General features: G+C 31.4%; 1 pseudogene; it reads right to left on the reverse strand.

Moving 5' to 3' along the window:
* Nucleotides 1-4,393: 4,393 nt before the first annotated feature.
* On the reverse strand, nt 4,394-14,415 carry LOC132743433 (glutaminase kidney isoform, mitochondrial-like; annotated as a pseudogene).
* Nucleotides 14,416-21,430: the final 7,015 nt, after the last annotated feature.

Consider the following 21,430-nt stretch of genomic DNA (forward strand, 5'->3'; position numbering starts at 1 on the left):
TTCGTAGTTTGACGAAAAAGAAAATGGTCGAAAACTTGTGATGGGTGTCATGAATGATTTCAACCAGTTAACTGCATGTGCTCTTGACAGTAACAATTACTGCAATATCTGCTCAAAACTTGAAAACCGCACAGAATTACCGAAAAAAATACTCATAACAAATATACTTATTGCGTTATCAACAGCAAACTAACTAAATAACGTATATACTGCATGTGTTGTTGACAGCAATATAACTTATTACGCATTACGCATACACTGCATGTATGCGCAGTTGACAGTTAAAAGTCGACAATACTTACAAGTTAGTTGACAGTAAAATAACTGCAATACCGCCTCATAACACACACACTCCATGCACATTTGACAGCAAAATAACTCCAATACTAACTCGTACTGTATACCCTTCATGAGAATTTGACAGGAAAATAATTGCATACCTACTCGCACTATATACACTTAATGAGAATTTGACATGAAAATAACGGCAATACCTTCTCTTTCTGCATACACTTCACGAGAAATTGACAGCAAAATTATTGCAATACCTACTCGTACTGTATACACTAAAATGAGAATTTACAGCAATATAACTGCAATACCTGCTTTTTATATATACACTCAATGAGTATTTGACAGCAATATAACTGCAATACCTACTCGTACTGCATACACTTCATGTGAATTTGACAACAAAATAACTGCAATACACATTCGTACTGTATACTCGTACTGTATACACATTATGAAAATTTGACAGCAAAATAACTGCAACACCTGCTCGTAATGTATACACTTAATGTAAATTTGACAGCAAAACAACTGCGATACCTGCTAGTATTGTATACATTTCATGAGAATTTGGCAGCTAAATAACTGGAATTCGTACATGGCGCATGTGTTCATACGTTATTAACAGAAAAAATAACAGCCCCCGTGTGTTGGATACAATATTGTCAATTATTATCTTTATTCATTATAGTCTAATATTCTAGTGTTATAATTATTATTGTTATTATTATACTGTTGTTGTTGTTCCTGTTGTTCTTGACCTTGTTTAAAGTATTTATACAGATTAAGCTGAATGTATTAGTCTCAAAACCAAGGTTGAAAAACTCTCACGCCTTTGTAGGGATTAAATTCAATGACATAGTATTAAAAACGATTATAAAAAATGTCAAAGTTCGCCAGCCGTTCAGCTTTTATGGTTATTTCTTTAGGTCAAAAAATATATATAATATTATCTTTACTGACATATGAATTCATTGCAACGAATCATTTGATTAAAACTTTTCAAACTAAAAAGCTCTCAGTTATTACAAGTCAAGAAAACCCCGTAACACTGCTTCAATTTTGTTGGGCTTTCAATGGTTAAGACGGCGGGTCTCTTAACAAATAAAACATTTGAATATCTCTCAGTCATAATGACACTTAATTCAACGTGTTCCATTAAATAACAGATAGAATTGACATTCTACAGAGCAAAAAGCAAATTGATTTCTAAGGGTCAATGCGCCTTTAATATTTTACAAATGTAGCATAAAATAATTTTGTGAACAGCGAATGTGTATCACACGTGTGGAAATATAGCTGTTGGCCCGTAACGGATATTGGCCTGTTTTCCCGTAACGGATATTGCACTCTGTGAAATATAATCATTTAAGTGAGATATTTTTTCATGCACCAGTTTTCACAGAAAAAAAACAAACTTACCCATTTTTGTCCAATTTATGCGTCATCAACGACATTTTATATATGTTTAAGTCTGTATTAATCCTTTTTTATTTATTTCACAAAATATTCATGAACTTTTTTTCAAAACTATTTTGTTTTGGGAGACAATATTTTACTGTATAACAATAGAAAAACAGAATAATTGATAACATCTCCGCCAAATCGCTATTAAATATGTAAAACAATAGAACTCGTAATCTGATCGGAAATAATTTAGAATAAAATATATCTTACATTTTGAAGGCTATCCTAAGAACGGCGTACGTATTCTCCGCGTGTTTGACTTTAGTCTTTGTTATCGATTTATAGTATTGAGTGCGTGCGGGTTTTTTGCCCACGAGAGTTTCAAATATTCTGAAGGTAGACGGACAAGCTGCCGTCTGCTACTGAAAAAATACAGCGTTCCTTTCGAGTGTTTTTTTTTCTTCTTCCTCTTCTTCTTCTTCTTCTTCTTCTTATTATTATTATTATTATTTTTATAATTATTATTATTATTATTATTATTATTATTATTATTGTTGTTATTCCTTCTTATTCTTCTTATTATTATTATTATTACTATTATTATTATTCTTATTATTATTTTCTTCTTCTTCTTCTTCTTCTTCTTCTTCTTCTTCTTCTTCTTCTTCTTCTTCTTCTTATTATTATTATTATTATTATTATTATTTATTATTATTATTATTATTATTATTATTGTTATTTCTTCTTCTTCTTCTTCTTTTTCTTCTTCTTCTTCTTATTGTTATTTCTTCTTCTTCTTCTTCTTCTTCTTCTTCTTATTATTATTATTATTATTATTATTATTATTATTATTATTATTATTATTATTATTATTATTATTATTATTATTATTATCATTTCTTCTTCTTTGATCAATATTTCTCTCATTTATAAACTTTAAGATGATAATTATTATGACGTCAATTCAAGATAGAGGAAAATGGTCATTCAAAAAAAATTTTTTTTTTTGGAAGATTATTTCTTTCATGATTGTTTCCTATAACATTGATTACAAAAACAGTTTTTTTTTCAATTACAACGGACGCGTACTATGTACATGTATTTTTATGAAAAATAAAAGATACAATAGACCAGCGTGTAAAGCAGTTTAAATGGTATAAGTTTCTTCTTTCACTGTCATATAGCTGTTCTTCAATGAAACGGAACAGTCGAAACAAATATTTGTATTAGTTATATAAATTTTAGCATGTTACATGTATATGGTTCTACATTAACGATTGTTTATATTTATAACACTAGCCGTAAAGCGATGGTTATATTGCAAATAACTGTTTATATACGACCATATAACACGTCAAGCAGATTTATAACGAATTTATATTACTTCCCTTTTTTGAGATAAAAATAATCACTTAATCAATCGAATGTTGTGGCGTATATAGATTATATCAACGTCACGTTTATCCAATGAAAAACGATGTTACAAACGCGCAGTTTTATAAATACAGCAATAATAATTACATATAAATAAGCGGTTTGGCGCAAGCCTAATTATAAGAATTTAAGTAATAGAAAGAGCATCGGAACACGAGGCTATCTGAATTGCACGAGGAGCATAAATCAGATTGTCGTGTGTTTTGATGTTCCTTTCTTTTGTATCGTGTAAAAACACGTTCCCTATTGTCATAATATGAAACCCAAGACAATAAGTGATCAATGAACGGGCATCAGAATATGATATTTCTATCGCTCGTCACAATAAGTAAACCCAAGAAAAAATGAGCCAATCAATGGCATGCTCTGGAATGCGACTGCACTCAAGTTTACGCATTGTGCGTGTATGGGGTTTCGATTTAACTACAGAAAGGTCTTTAAACTTTGAAACATTTACACTTAAACTTCCTTCTTTTTCTGCATTTAAACCACGTGCACTAAAATATGAAATATTATAACATCGTGCTAAAGGCTTAATTTATACTGTTTCGTTCTTACATGTCTTAGGTAAGATGTAATCTTTTTATAATTCTATTGTAAATAAACAGTGCAGTAGGACATATATTGTCATTTGATCACCTTTGTGGATATCATTTACATTGTGCGACCTAGATAGCATGAAAAAATGACTTACATAACATTTCCACGTGTCTTACCAAAATGCACTTAAATCGCAAGTTCGTCTTCCAGTTTATAATTTAACAACTCCAAATTATACTTATAAAATAAACGCCTGTAAAAGTATACCGAATCTGCGCAATCTGATAAAGCTCGAGAAGACATTATCTTTGGGTCTCATGTAAAGTACTTATTTTTATGCATTATACTATTGCCAAATGTAGCAACATGAGAAATGTATATCTGAAATCAAGCTGGTCAAATAGATAGGACCAAACTAAAACAAAGTAAGCAGTATCTTTATTTTTTTTATTTTGTATAAAAATATAATTTTCAAAAATCTGGGTATATACATTTTAAAAATATGTCAATTAGGTTAATCAGTTTGTTAGTAAGATATAATATGCATTCTTTAAAAACGAATATTTTTATATATACACTGTATGTCAAATCAGAATCGAAAAGCTTATTAACAAAAGAATATTAGTGCTATATGAAACAAAACAAAAAATCAGACCTGAGGTCATTTAATCAATTATTAAAATCATAAACAAATGTAATCGACACCAATTAAAAGGATTTATTTTAACGGTACGAACTTTCATTTTCAACTTTATGTTTATTACAAAGCTTACAAAAATGATATGTGAATGCGTACATGTTAAACAAAATATTGTCTTTCTTATTCATAGACTTGAAACGAATAGTTACACATTATGTTACAGTAAGTTATAACATACTTTTTATATGAGTTATATATGTTGTATCATATACAATGAAATACTGATCTAAAATGGTATATGTCGGTATAACAGATAATGTTGAATGTCATTAAAACATAAGAAGATTGTCAAAAGCGGAATGTTCCGTCACACCAAACAGAACCAATAGTTAAAATTCACTTTCAATTGGATCACAAGTTCCGCAATTACATCTTTTATTGTCTCTTTGCGTGCTTGAAACGAACATGATAATACTTTGCAACCAGTATAGAGCAAGGTCAGCCTGCACATCCGTGCAGTCTGACCAGGCTCTATACTGTTGGTAGCTTAGTTTATTTTATTTTTTTGAATTTTTGATATTCAGATCCCATAAACATTGCAAGGACTGTATCAAATTAAAAGCTAGGCAAATTTGTTACTCAACCTCGGCAAGTTATTGGTGACAGCTTTACATGTACTCGCATAGTTGTCCAGTACATAGATTAAAATAATAATACTACATGTTTCTCTTTGAGAGATTTCACTCTATGTAACAGCGACCGTTTATGTTGCTAATTTGGACATAAATCTGTTGACCTCTTCAATATCAGATTTTCCATCTGGATTTGGATTTGGATGGGTCTTCATGTAATCAGCAAGAAGTTTGGCAATGCCGTCATGCTTGAAGCGTTTGGCGTCGTCATAGGCAGTAAAATCCCACCTAAATATTCACAATAATAATTCATAAAAGCTTATTTATTTAAACCTCATACTTGTCCCTCTATAAATGAGCCGCGTCACGACAAAACCAACATAGTTGGTTTGCGACTAGTATGGATCAAGACCAGCTTGCGCTAATCAGGATCCATGCTGGTCGCTATCATTTTCTCTACTTGTAATAGGGTTGGTAATCGGAGAGCATGGATCCTGATCAGACTGCGCGGATGCGCAGGCTGGTTTGGATCCATGCTGGCCGCAAACGCACTATGTTGGTTTTGTCGTGAAGCGGCTCATTAATACAGTTGAAGCCTAAATTATAAGCTGTCCTGTTAAAATTTTAAAATTTCTGTTTATAAAATAGTTAATGAACAACCCACCTATATAAAGGTAATAATATAAAGAAACGACTCTTTTATGATCGTAGTGTGAAACAACATTGGTGTAACAATTTCAAATAATTATTCAGTACATAAAACATGGAGATCAGCAAAAGCAAAGGATATATGTAACCGAAACATGAAAGTTCTTCCAAAATCAAAGAATTTAGTCATACATATTTAGAAATAGAAGGACATATTTCCAAACAAGTCTATATTCAATCGCTATTGCTATCATAACAATAGCAAATGTATGTGGATCAAGATTTGTTCATAGACAAAAGTGCTACAAGAGACTAATAATGTAGTTGAAATAGAAAGATATACCTGTCTTTAAGGTGAGCGTTCACCTCGCATTTTTCAGTCAAGAATCGAACAATTGGTTCGTGACCTTCAGCGGCTCCAAGATGGAGAGCCGTCCTGCCGTCATAATCTGCCAAAGACATATCCATGCCAAGCAAAGCATACCTGGTAACAGCATATATGACAAAATTAAAACAAACCAATTACAAACATACAGAAGAAGACCAATCATAGGTGAGCATTATAATTTAATATATTTGTAACATGTATGGGACCAGGAAACATAAACCTTTTCTTTCAGCGCATGGACATATTTGAATTATCTTTATTCTACATAACTAGAAATAATTTCACGTTCGGGCAATTTCGAAAGTAATTTTATATAAAATTATCACCTTCTCATAGCAGTGACGTCACCATTGTAAGCGCTGAAGAGCAAATTCACAACATCTTGTGCCTTGGACTCCACGGCACGTCCTCGGGGATCATACTTCTTATTGGTGTGCTTCAGATTATCATAGTTATGGAAATTGAAGTTCTCCACAAGTTCCTGATAATAAAAGGACTCTTTTGTCAAAAAAAAGAACAACTAACCTTAATGATACAAAACTTTTAAATATTAGCTGCAAAGTAACTTTTTATTCATTGATTTATTATTTAGCATTTTCGCCTATATTTATAGAATTTTAATGATGTTTCTCACCAAAGACAAATGAAATAAACAAATAAAAGATCTTCATTTGATTGATGAAATGTTAATGACAATTTAACATTATATATAAATATTAAGTATAAGTAAGTAATTAAAGGATTATCGGGCACAATGACATATCAAAATGGTATATGATACTATTTCAGTCATGTCATTCAAGCATTTTTACCTCACAGAACTGTACACCTCTACTGCTGTTTCCCCACTGATCTAGCGGTGGGGACCAGGTGAATATCCCCATTACGTTTGGAATAACTAACAAAACACCACCAGCTACCCCAGACTTTGCAGGTAAACCTACCTATAATTTACAAACATGTGTATATTTTTAAGAAAGAACATATTAATATCTTTATGGTTAACTTTTAAGCGTGTTAACTTAAAGACCTAAAAAAATGTCTTTTGTCGATTAACATGTTTTTCACAAAATCAAAACTATAGAATATTACCGAATATGACATAAGCATGTCGTGAGCGGATTTGGAAACTTGAAGGAATTACTAACAATATCTTTGTGGAAATTACAAAAGTCATAGAATGCGTGAAAACAACCATTGATTGTTTCGTGGCATCAAATATTGCAAAAAAACCCCCAAAAAACAACAGCTCTTATGATTATCGTCATAATTATACATGAGAATAAACTTATCGGAATTTGAGATCCATCAAGAGCAAATGAAAACAAAAACAAAAGGTTGAAAATTGAGGATAGGTGTTATCAAGTCTGTTTATAAAGCATCTTTTATGCCCCCTGACACCGTTTTCTTAGATCAATTATAAGAGTCGTGTTTCTGTGTATACCTTAAATGCAAACTGTCCGGAATAATCGTACATGCCACAGGAATGCATCAGTGACAATGTGTTCTGTACAGCCTGTGAGTCGAGCACATTTTCTCCAGTGGTAGGACAAATCCCGCCGTTTGCCAAGGTGGGCTGCCATAACAGCACCGGATTGTGCGGTCACCTCTATTGAACACAGCTATTAAATGTAAACAAATACAAGTATTTAAATTAGAAAGGTAAAGCATATTTTTAAATAATATCTTTGTCATCCAAATCTAAGTACAAACTGGACAAAATCATACATATGTGACAATAGAGTAAGTTCTAAATTGCCTTAAGTTTCGGACCGCAAATGTAAATAAATTGACTAGTCTTGTGTTGTAATTAAGATATGACAAAAAGTAATATAAAGATTGCATAACACTCACTTGAAAGTAAAATTCAAGAGTTTCAACAAGATCTGCCTCTGGAGGAAAACACTGAAATTCGTAATTATAAGATATTATTATATGATAATATTATATAAGAAATATTTACAGAAGAAGTAAATAAAAATAATTTTTGTGGAATTATACTAGTCGTGAAAAGGTTTGTACTAGAAATAAGACGAAAGAAAGGAAAAGATCTAGCAAACACAATATGTGAATTCTAACTGCAACTGAGTAAAACATTGTTGTTGATCTTTTGACTGTTCTTTCAAATAGATCACAAATCAAATAAAAGATAGCTACTTAAAACAGTGAAATATAACATACATTATTTTCCCTCATGTAGTAGCCCAAAGCAAAATTTCGGTCTGCTGTAGCTCTTTCCGAAAGGTAACTGAAAGAGACAAAGATATAGGTTGATGAAGAACATATTGATGATTGGTGGACAAGATTCACATAGTAACCGAAAGTTATAAAAACAACAGAAACTCTTTTTTTTTTTAAATGGCGACCGGACTATTTGGAAAGTCAGTGAACAATATCAAGAAAAAAAAGCTGAAATACACTTTAATTGGTCTGCCTAGAATAGTAGAAAGTCTACTCTAGTAACCGGTCTAGCCTACAATTTTACTAACATTAAGAAGCTTAACGTTAAAACGCATAGCTGTGCAAAGCATTGCAACTGGGTCAGATGCTAATGCTGTTGAACAGTTATTAGCATCACTTGCACGTCAATACTACATAGTTTGCAAGACACTATATGAAACACATATTTAACGCATTTTACAAACAAAACAAAAACAAAACACAGTAGAAAACTCACACTGAATTATTAAAAGACACGTGTTCCTGGCCTGCCAACCGCCGTAACTCATCCATTGCCTGCGGATAAATACATGTTATATTTGTATGAACAATTTGGAGTTTTTCTTGCCCGTGAAAAATCTCTAATATGTTTATCACATTGGACATTGATCATTATGCTGCTATCAAATTTTCTTTTACAAATCCCAACCATTATTGCACATATGCATGTACAAGCATGTGTGTGATGTATGTATTAGAACGAAGGGCAAAACATGCGTTAGAACTTTAAAAGATAATTTCTCCCTTCCTGGACTCTTCGTTGCTTGAATTTTATATGGGATGAGATTCTCATATTAGGTCCTATAACTCAAAGCACTGCATAATATATAGCTAAATACTTTCATATCTGAAATAACCATTATTAAAATTTCATAATTTGCATCAATTTGTTACTGGCATCTTTTGAAACACCAATATGTTGATAAAGTATATTCTCGTTTTCCTCAAATTGTATATACTATTTGATCCTCTGTTTGATTCAGGTAAAGGTCATTCTGGTTGTTGACTAGTTAGAAGTTCTTGTAATACTTTACCTTTTCTACAAATCTCAAGTCAGGTTCATCATTTATTGGAGTCTACAAAGAAAAAGTTTCCCTATTCTCCGAAATGTCAGAATCAGAATGGACACCAATATCTTTATACGAGACGTTATGAATAATAAGGTAAATGAAATGTTCCCAAATGTTACATACTGATTCTTAAGTGGATAAACGCATTTTTCTGTACTCTCAAGTATTGAAACCTCAGTCTACATGCAAAATAAAGAAATCATTTCCCCATTTTTCAAAACGTGAATAAATTATTGCAGGAGGAAATGTTCTGTCCCGACCCAAAGGTACAAACTGTCTACAGGGTCAACATACGTGTTGAATTATTAGCTAATTGGTGCAAAGGCATTAGTGCGATCATCGTTTTTCTAAAATTTGTGAACATAAAACAACTGGCCAGTTTTATATCAATGCATGGATTAGCTCCTATTCATAAGTGGCACACCAAATACAAATTGTCGGATGAAGGGATATCACAAACTTACGTAATCAAATCTGTCAGCGATAACCAACCCTTTCTTCAGTAGTGAAGAAATAACAATAGCACCTGCATTAATCATTGGGTTGTGCGGCTTGTCTGAAAATATAAAACCACAAAACTTTCTAAAAATGTATAGATACAAAATGAATTAAAGCAAAAGTTTTATCTATAAAAAAAACAAATAGGCGTGCAACTGAAAAGGTTAAGGGTATTTTTCCCAATGGAGTTTTTAACAAGTTACAAGTCCTGAAGCAAATGATGAAACGAAACAAGGTTACTCACGTTGGTAGTCGAGTGTTAGCTCATTGAACGATCTCCCACTGGGTTCCTGACCCACGTATTTGTGGACCACTTCTGGGGATAGATCATTTAATGTCAAGGCGTAGTTCAAAGGTTTTACAACGGACTGAAGACAAAATGGTATTTTCGTATCTCCCAAGTCATATCTAAGATAGTAAATATGAAAGTACAGGATTTAATAATGAATTTTATATATTACAAGAAATATTTATAAATGAATTATTAAATCTCATTATCTGAAGAAGAAAGTAGCTTTCAAGTACAATTAAGAATGCATCTGGAACATTAGCGTTTTAGCATCCGAAGCTTTTGACAGAAACAACAGTTCTTTTATGATAGTTGATCGTGTGTAATAAAATTTAAAAATTGAACCAAATTAAAAATAACATATCCTTAAGATTTTCTGATGACTAAATCTACGGTGTATTGCAGTTTCATATGCTGGCGTGGGTTCGATCCCCGGGAGATGCTTTGGTAGTTTAGCGCGGAGGAAGGTGGTTTAGTACTGGTGTAACTCTCCAGAAACGATGGTTAGGAAACTATCCGCCTATATGACTGAAATACTGTTGGAAAAAGGCGTAAAATGAAACAAACAAACAAACAAAACAGTCTCATATGCAATTTAAAGTTTATACCTTTGACCATCTACTGTACATATTGAGACGCCCCAGTGTTTTGGATTTCCTCGTGCAAGTTGTGGGATATATTGAGCAGGCTAGTAATATAAAGAAAACAGTTCTGTTTATTAGATGTTGGCAAATTGTAAGATGAAATAATTTGGAAACATTCATTATATAGTTAGTCGTTCGCAATAAAAAAATGCATGGAGCCATTATAACCGACTTTTGAATAAGGCAGAAAAATCTTTTTTTTTTTGTAGGTTAGGTTTTCGTAAAAACAAAAGCACAGGTACTATTTTTTTCCGAGTATTAAATATGGCGATACCGATGCAAACATCATGTCATGTTCCTGAAATAACTGCAGTATCAAAAATAAAAAAAAGAATAAAAAAAAATTGGCAGATTAAAATAAAGTTAAAAACTTTCATTTTGAACTACTTGCTTAGTTCTGTTTTTCTTGTCAACATGCTATGTTTTAATTCCTATGGTTAAAACAAAAAATAAAAAAAGACTCACCTGGCCGTGAAAGTTTTCTTTACATGACTCGTAGATTGTGTCTATAATGTCTGTAAAAGGCTTGAACTCCGGTATCACAAACTGGCTGGTCAGGGCTTTTGATATTACCACAATATTGTCGGAAACGCAACTGGAACGTTAAAAACACCATCTCATTAGTCAAATTCTATGTATAAAAATGTGAAAATACAAACGCAACACATCATCTTAAGACAATTTTTTACGTTTCGGATTTTATTGTTTGAATTGCCACAAGTGCATAACATATTTAAAACTCTGAGGTACTCGTGTTTATTCGCCAGTTTACTTACTCTAGAAACGTGTTTTGGTCTACTGTTCCCCTAAGCTCATTCTCGTCATGAAGTTGCCTCTCTAAAACCGCCCTAAACTTTGTCATCGTCTCTTTTAAACGGTAATCTGTGTTCTTTAATCCAGTCTCTTCAAGAAGCTGAATAGTTCCAAAGAAATAATCATATCAATCAATTTTTTTTTTTTTTTTTGCTTCTGTTCTTTTTTTTTTAATATTTAGTAAGATACTTTTGTAATTTCTATTTAAAAAACATTTTATTTCTAGACGGTCAAAATCTACTTTCTGTTATCATTCTGGTTTTCATGGCACAGTTTTGTGAAAACGGTGATATCTGAGCATTATATAGAAAAAAACGGGATTGATCTTGTGTTTAAATTTCTCATTCATTTTAGTAGTTTTGTAATTAAAAATGCAGAAAAAAAAACTAGCCAATAGATTGCAAAATTGATGACAGTGGTGGGGTATAAAGCTATAAATCTATATATGCATTACTAGTAAATTTTTCTTATCATAAACTAATCTAACATTTAACGAACGGTTAAAACGCTATTTTAATACGAAACACATATTTTTCTTATATGATGTTTCCAAATGGAACTCCGAGATAGGGTCGATCATCTGAAACATTGACAATATGACCTCATTTTAAACGACATAAAGCATACGGATTATAAGATCATCGGATAACTAGGATGGGTTCAAATATCAGGCATCTTATTCAATATTTAAAAAACGAAGCTAATGTGTTTGTGTACAGCGTTCGTGCAGCTAAAATAGAACAAACCACATTGGCTTCATGACATATCAACTGTGAGAATACTATATATGAGCCGCGTCACGACAAAACCAACATAATGGGTTTGCGACCAGCATGGATCCAGACCAGCCTGCGCATCCGCGCAGTCTGATCAGGATCCATGCTGTTCGCTTATCAACCCTTTTACAAGTAGAGAAACTGATAGCGAACAGCATGGATCCTGATCAGACTGCGCGGAGGCACAGGCTGGTCTGGATCCATGCTGGTCGCAAACGCATTTTGTTGGTTTTGTCGTGACGCAGCTCAAATATATCTAGATCTGTTTGTATCAGAAGATAAATGAGATGTTACATAAGATATGATATGTGTTGCAATATTTTGTCACAAAAATGTCATTTCTCACGCATATTTCTATTTGTTTCATTAATATGATAAACAAAATGCATCTTCTAATTCATATGTCAACAATGCATGGAGAATAACAATTTAAACACCTTTTTTGCTTTATATTTAATAATATATTTAATGTAGCAAACAAACCAAAATATTTATATAATATATAAGCATTTGCATAAAATGAATATTATTAACAGAAAGACAACTTACGTTATTAAACCTGTCCATAGAGACAAGGCCATTGTGATCACACAAAAAGCTGAACAACTTCTCTTCAAAGTCTTCCATTCCAGAGGCCAGAAGTTCTCTGAAACAAGCAATGATCACGGCTTAATTATAGCATTGACATCATAATCGAAGCGCATGCCCAATTGCAATACAGATATAACTTGCTAGTTACTTAGAAAGTATCGATAGTTTCGAGCAAGTTTGTCTCAGCCATTCCGGAAATCAAGTCTGCAAATATTTGCTCATTTAATCATGCAAATTGTGCAGCTACAAATCGTATTTATGCATATTCAGTTAATCTTAGATAAGGATAAATATAATTATTGGAATATAACTATAAACTTTTGTACAAAGACTTTTATAAATATTGTCATTTTATATAAATATTTCATATAATATTACAGATTTTTTTAAAAGTAAAGTATTTGTATTCATTTTTTTTTTCAAAAGCATTCCATTTTGTTGAAGACTTCAATTACAAGAAAGTACCACAATGTTTTTTCACCATTTGATATATTATGTTCATAAATGGTATTGAAGTGTTCTTATTTAGCAACCTGATACCGAGTTATGAAACTTGAGATTTTTGGTTTTAAATAACGTTAGTACGTACATCCGCAGATTTTCTAAGATTTTTAACAAGTTTATTGTGTGCTTTTAGGAAACATATGCTGTTCTCCGTTCATGAACAATCTCCATAAAACCGAACCTCCAACATCTTCAATTCTGTCATATTGTATGTCTTTTAATGATATTTTATTTGTTTGAATGTTCAACAATAATACAAACAAATACTTAGCATTACTTCTGAATAAAATTCCACATAACATTTGAATGCACATTATGCCTCACAAATCCATATTTCTTTTTAATTCTTTAGAAATGTCAAACATGTGTTTAATAATGTTTTAATAATGGATTTAGAGTATGTTAGTTTAACAGCTGAAAAAAATAAAATAGCACTGAATATGCAGTAATGTGTCGTAATGGTAGCAAATTGTAAACAAAGTAGTATTTTGACATCCATACAAAATACTAATTCGGTTGCCAACAAAGCGAAACAAGCAAAGATAGTTCATTTATATGGTAAATGAGCATTTTTGGAAACTGAGAAAAGATACCAAAACTTTTAAGTTTTTTTTAAATAAAAATGATAGTATTTCTGAGGCTTTAAATTATAGTAAACAAGAAACAACAGAGCCTTTAAAATATAAGTAATACTTACTCTAGGCCATCTTGCCATTGTTTCAAGTTAGAATCTCGTCTCTTTAATGTTTTTACTTTATCCGACATTTTTAATAATCCTTTAAATTGTTTTTTGAAACAATTTTATTCTCGTCAGTGATAACAAACACAAAAAAATTATTGAATTTATGCTATTTATTATCTTGCAATGCAATATTATTTATTTCATTGTTAATAATATGATATCATATCAACTATTGACAAGGTAAAACTGTTATGGTATAGTTATTTTAACCAGGTCGTTTATTTGGAACACTCCAATAAGACACGGTGTAAAGGCTTAACTGCTGCCAAACCTTCCGTGGCTTTTTATTTTAAATAGCTTTTAAAAATTGTGACCATATCATATACAAACGTAGATCTGAAAATCACTCATGCAATTTTATGTAACGACTGCGGATCTTTGACCTCATCAGGGCTAGTAAATAAATCACTCAGCTAAACAACTTTATTACCCTGTATCCATTTCAGCATCGCAAATAGCCGAAATGAAAAAAATAGGTTAATATCTTAAAACGTTATTGAGCGGGAGATTTTGACATAGATAAATGGGTATGTAAGTCAATGAAATGTTATTGGTTAAACCAAAATGTATTATAGTTGCACTAAGCCAATCAGTCTCCCCTTTTCCAGTATTTCACCTACTCTTATTATTATTATCATTACTATAGAGGCATTTATAAATTCATTTAGACCTTTTCGGACGTAGAGAACAAAATTAAAGAAGCAATGTCATAAATTCTTCAACCGCTGACAGAATTGTACCGGGTACCTAATTAATTCCATTTAAATACTATTGGACTGGTATCACTTGAAAAATAATAAACAGGTAGAAATTTCTGAAAAAACAACATTTATTACTAAGATTTTAGACTTATAGATATCTTTTACAGTTTATCTGATAAATAGATCGGTTATTTGCAGGCTGTGGTTACATTTATTACAGTATAATGTTAACTTTGGGCGGTCATTGCCCGGGGCGTCAATATCTTCTGCGTTGAATAAATAAAGCGCTAGAAACAATAAAAACGAGGAATTAATATATATGAATAAAGGCCCTAAATATGCCGTAATGAATACATTAAGAGGTAAATGACTTTTTAAAATATGTATTTATGCCTGTGAAGTGGCGAAACAAACATGTTTGTCAAGCTTTCTTTCACGATGTAGTGATAAGCTCTCATATGGCGATTGCAGTGTTCTTAAACATAATGGAAAGTGACAGTTGACCTTTATCGGATCCATTTTTACGGTCCATTGGGAACCTTGCAGTCCCTGTTATAGATTATTAGCCTTTTTGTGGTACTTTTGCGAGGTACATGTTGGTGTTGTTGTTTTCTTTGGGGAGGAGGTGTTTTGTTGTTGTACTTTTTGTTGTTGTTTTTTGCTTTTGTTTCTTTTTTGTTGTTGTTATAGTTGATGGGGATTTTCGGGGAGGGGGGGTGTTGTTGGTGTTTGTTTTGTTGGTTTTTTTTGCCAAAGACCATCTAAAATCAGTTTGACTTTCAGTAAAATAACAAGATAGAACTGAATATAAGAGCAAATTTTATTTGTCATTTTAAACTACAAATTGAAATCTGGAATGATGTAAATGTTATGTAATCACTACTAACATAACTATAATAAACTTAGAAAACTTAGATATAACATATGCAAGTCAACTAGTTTTACCTCTATTGAGTATCTTTTTTAAAGGTATTTCTTGTTATCTGGTACAATAATGAGTGGGTCGTTTTCCTGAAAAGGAGTGTCTAGATAGATAACAATATCTCTGACCAACTTGATTTTTATTCCATTCTTATGCCATTCTTTCGATGAATTTTCAAATTTTGATTCATTATCCTACAATCATCAATATATTAAAAATTCGCATACCAAGTGATAAAAGTGACTGTATTTAAATGATTATTTTATGATTAAACCATTTCCTTACACAATTATGTGTGTACAAAAAAACGCCGTACCTCGCCAATCGGAATACTTAGGGTATTATTTATTATTCAATTTATGCGATTGGTATCTGTCCCCAACAAGAGGACATATTTTCCTACGGTTTGCTTTTCCTATTAAAAACATAACGTGTAAAGATGTGTAAATGACATTCTATCTCCTTGATACGAGTGCAAAAAGGTTTGTATTATACAAAAAGTAGTTCATGCATTTGTAATTATGACATATCAAAAGTTATATAACTTCTTTACTTGTGACATTTGATAATACAGTACAAAGTTCGTTCCTACAATAACTGCCAAAGCAGGTGTATATTTACACATTCTTTACTGATAAAATCACGCAAGTGCACACGCCGTTGTTGCATGTCTTTGATATTTCAATCACGCTCCGTGTAATCTCATAATATAACAATAAATTAATTATCAATTGACATTGCATTGGCACGGGAAAAACATGCTTGACGAATACGAATAAACAAATTCTCGAGCTTCTGCAGATGTTAATGCACGGACAAATGTGAACTAACATTTAAAATTTAATGTTGATTAAAATGCAACATCAGCATTACATCAATATTTATTCTTTAAGGCTAACAGACTTATTTTGTAATCGTAATATAAGCTAGAGACAAGGAAGGTGAATAAAATAAACGACTTTTTACACTATTAGATTTCAAGGACAAAGGTCAAAGAAAGAGTTCAATATGCGTATGCGATTACTCAAAATGGAATTGTCCATCGTTAAATCTAGGCAAAACTATTTCATCATTTTAGTGCACATTTCAAATATGTACTGGCAGTGCACATCATGATCAAATGGCACGGATGTGTTGGATGATCTTTGTATGCACTAGTTACATGGTTATCTATCAGCTGATTCAGGTGTTATTGTTTAACACAAAATGAGGAAAAGAATGGTACTTACGTTATGAGCTTATCGGCTCGGTTTAATGCCATGTTTCACGTTCTAAATTCCAACAGAATATATAGAAAAAATGTGTATGAATGTTATAACTCAGACAGATGTTTAAGTTTACCGTTCATGCATTGTTCACAACGAGATTAAATACAACAAATTGACTGACCATGAACTGGGTCAAAATAGTACGTGAATAGATGAACTAACGCGTGTAAAGAACATTGACTTGAAGCTCGTTAAGAAGCGGCATTGTAAAACTATGGAAAATTTTGGACTTTATGAACCATTAGCCCGCGAACTTGTCCAGCTCTGATGAACTGCAGCCATTTTCAATTTCGGGAAGTTCAAGATGAAAATTAAAAGTTACTCAGCCAACAGTAGAGAGCCAGTTCAGATAAATGTGCTGGACGACATGGATCTATATTTATGGCAAAAGGCTTATCGGTTTAACATGCATTCTTAAAGGTCATTTATATGCATCAAAAATAAATCATTTATATTTCTTTTATTGTTTTAAGAAGATGAAAACCAGTATTTTTATAATAGATTTAAAACATTTCAGTTAAGTAGCGCGAAATACGAACTATTTGCAAAGAAAAAGCTATGTGGTATTTTTACTCCGGGCCCTTACAATATTAAATCGCTATATATGTATGCAAAAATATTCAAAAGGAGCAACATATGATTCAACACCATGTACGTGGCCAATGAATACATTTTTAGATATTGTAACAGGGCATCAATTTTATTTATTTTTTTATTATTATTTTTATTTATTTATTTATTTATTTATTTTTTTTATGAGAAATGAAAAAATAGCATTTTTATGGCCTTAGATTTAGTTCTTTAATAATAAATATCAAATTGAATAAGAAATTACCCAACGATCTGTTCTTTATATACCAAAATATTTACTTAAATTTCGTTAATTATATCTAAATCTACAATTAATTGTTGACATTGTTACGCATAAGAATGACCCGTTTGTGTTTTAAAACCTCCATAAAAGTTGTTATTTACTTGATTGTGTTTGTACCCTACAAAGAGGACTGTTAATTACAAGGGGGTGAAGTTGAGTGGTGTAAATATCACATAATTTGAACAAACACAATTTACCACAGACTCGCCATTTTATAGCTATAAACTCTATTCTATTTTATAAGGAATATTCATAGTATAACATTTCGTTTATAGTTTGTAAAATTGGCAGTGTATCAACTTTGTTTAACCTTGAACTATATATTAGTATTCGCAAAACAACCGGGGTAGTTATATCTAGTATATCAAAATGAACTAAATCTTTAAACTTGGGGTGGTTCGAACAAAAGATTTTAAAGTTATAGTTAAAACGTCAACAAGACGCCGCATTCCTTTTATCTAAAATCGTTTTAAGAATAATAGTTAAACTTTACTCTTTCAAAAATTGCTTTAACCTTGCCAAACTGAATGTCTTATTAAATGGACAAGTCGACAAGTTTCCGAAATGTGTGCTGACTAATAACCGAAAATCAAACGGCATGAACATGTTGGCCGATTTCTGTTTGCACTTGGGTAACATGTGGAGCTTCAGCTGTCAGCAAGACACTCATGGTTAACTTAAAACTAAATTATATTGAATGTGTGAAATAACAATTTTTATTGCAAGCACTTTCAACACAAAAATTGCCTGTGCTGTCTTATATACAAGTGCACACCCTACCATACACCGTCTGACAAATGCATCAGGAAATCGATTTTTTTTATCGGTGGTCTACAGCGTTCCGTTCATTTGTTTGTAAGCCGATGATTGAGTTTGTTTGTTTGGATTTTACGGCACGTCAACACATAAATGGCCATATCGTGCCGAAGTGATTGAGATTTCGAATCAATTTCTGTGAAGGATTTTTGCTGACACATTTGTATCTTTATGATACAAATGTGAAATATTGGAAATAATTTCTCATATAAAAATTGTTGTTGTTGTTGTTGCTTTTGCGCCGGACCTTTCTCGCATTTGTGGAAGCAAACTCCTGTTCTAAAATTGAAATGTGGCAAAGGTCATCCATCCTTCTTTTATCACGTTTTTTGAAATTCGAATTTAGAAAAGCAGAATTCAAGCGGTTTTATTTGTTGTGTTTTCCCCCTGTCTTATTTTCGTTATAATGGAAACAACAGTTTTATAGATATAATTTCCAGTTTGAGAGAAAACCCACCATTATTGTTATTTACGATGTAATGTAGCTTGGAGCGTTGTTATTATTCGTGAATACTAGAACTAATTTATGGTAAATAACCATTAATTCAAGAGGTTCATGTGTTAATCTTCTGGCAATACTTTTTAACGCAACAATACTTTATCAACAGAACAGATTAATGTGGTACTAACAACTGAAATATGTGTTTTATTCTAAATCACCCGATATTTAAAACGTTAAGTTAAAATTTATATATAATAGAAAAAATAAACTACTTTATGTGATACCAAGTTCATATTGCTTTTAGTAAAACATTTATGACAATATTTTGTGTTATTTCTCTTGAAGTTGATCGGATCTATCTGTAACAATTCCTCCGTCTTCATATTTTACTAGTTTAAAAATGCTGAAAAAAATATGTATTTGAAATATGATGCACTGTTCATTTAATTTCTTTTACTTGAGCGTTATGTTATTTTAATTCCTTTATTTTTCAAGCGTTTAATTATTTCAATGTCTTTATTTTTCAAGCGTTATATTATTTCAACTTTATATCATTCGAGCGTTATATTATGTCACTTTTTATATACATCAAGGATTAAGAGTAGGTCAAAAATGGCGTAGACATTCCTGACCGGAAATTTATAAATGTCTTCTTTCCATCCCATAAATAAAAAAGTAAACTATATTGTCATTTTCATTATGATTTATGTCATAATTATGTTATGATCTAAAGTGACAAAGAAATTCTCAGTTTCCTATCATATAATTATATCTATCTTACCTTTTACGACGTGTTAGAAAAGACATCATGACAAAATAGTCAAGGTAATAAATCATGGAAACATATAAATAAAAGTATATAATATACATGAATAACAATGTGTTTATTAAATTATCCCGTCAGATATTACTTTGGTTTCATATATTGTTTATGTCCTATGCATATTATTTTGTCTCCTAATTTGATTTTTTCCGCTTAGCTCGATAGTGAGACCATCGGAATAGTAATCCAGGGAGGTGAAGTGGTCGTTGGTTCGATCTTCGGACGCGATATATTTTCACCCCGACAAAGGATCTCTTGCATTAAGACTATCTCTCACTTCTGTGTTAGAAATTATGTTGACTTAGTGGAGAAATTTGTTATTACCTATCCAGGTAAGCAAGTAAAATGGGTGGAATGGTCGTCAAGATATGACCAAAAAAAGTGTTTAAAATCGGGGTAAAAAGCAGAAAAATGAACAATTGATTTGCTCATTGAGTTCCACAACGGATTGAATTAGGAGTAGACAAAAAGAACAAAACTGTATAAAATTATATTGATTTTATTGCTTTTTATGAAAAATAGAATCTATATGTTTTATATATGAATACAAAATATATTTGAAAAAAACATGATTTATAGAACTTTGTACAAATTATATAATTTTATATATATATATATTGAATCAAAAACAGTTTCATTGGTATGGCATAAACGATTCTTCTATATGATACAAAATGTACAAATAGCTTACTAACTGGCAATTAAGTGACATGATGCCCATCCTAGAGTATGTAGTGATTGAACTATTGAAAGTCAAAAAAAGTTTTCATTTTACCTCAATTTTTCAACTTTCTCCGTAAAAATGATAAATAACTCACATGTCGCAAATAAAATATATGTAAATATGTTACGAAATTAAACTGTAACAGTCAATTTATAAAAAGAGTGGGGCAGTCTTTTGAAATTTTGATTAGATTTATATTTGAACCTGAACGTTTTCCATTAACAAACTATTGGTCAGTCATCATTATGACAGTCAAACTTTTGAAAAATAAAGTCAATTCTGATCAACTTGACTATGGAAAAATGAGCATAATGTCACTTTAAGCGTTGTAAAGTCTAAAATCCATAGTTATCATTTGTAAAATGCGTAATCCGAAATTATGAATAAACTCTTACTGCTTTGGAATGCAATTCGAATTTAATCTAATCCTCCTCCTTCAACTTACATGTCAAAGGAGGCTGGAATTATTTTCCCTCTTAACATATTCAACAAAACTGTCAATGTGCAGTTATTTAGCGATGTTAAAAAAGCAATGACCAAAAAAAGCACGATAATATGTACAAATGAGATGACCATCAACCTTTTAACAACCATATGAAACACATCATATATATGGATAGTACATAAAAGATAAAATATTAATGTATATTTTAGCCCTATGAATGGCACTGAAACATACCACAGTTTTTGGTATGTCAATCTCGTTAAAGCTCTTGCCCACTAGAAACAGTAA

Source organism: Ruditapes philippinarum, unplaced genomic scaffold, assembly GCF_026571515.1.
Source record: "Ruditapes philippinarum isolate M1 unplaced genomic scaffold, ASM2657151v2 ctg6684_1_1_1_1, whole genome shotgun sequence".
NCBI lineage: Eukaryota > Metazoa > Mollusca > Bivalvia > Venerida > Veneridae > Ruditapes > Ruditapes philippinarum.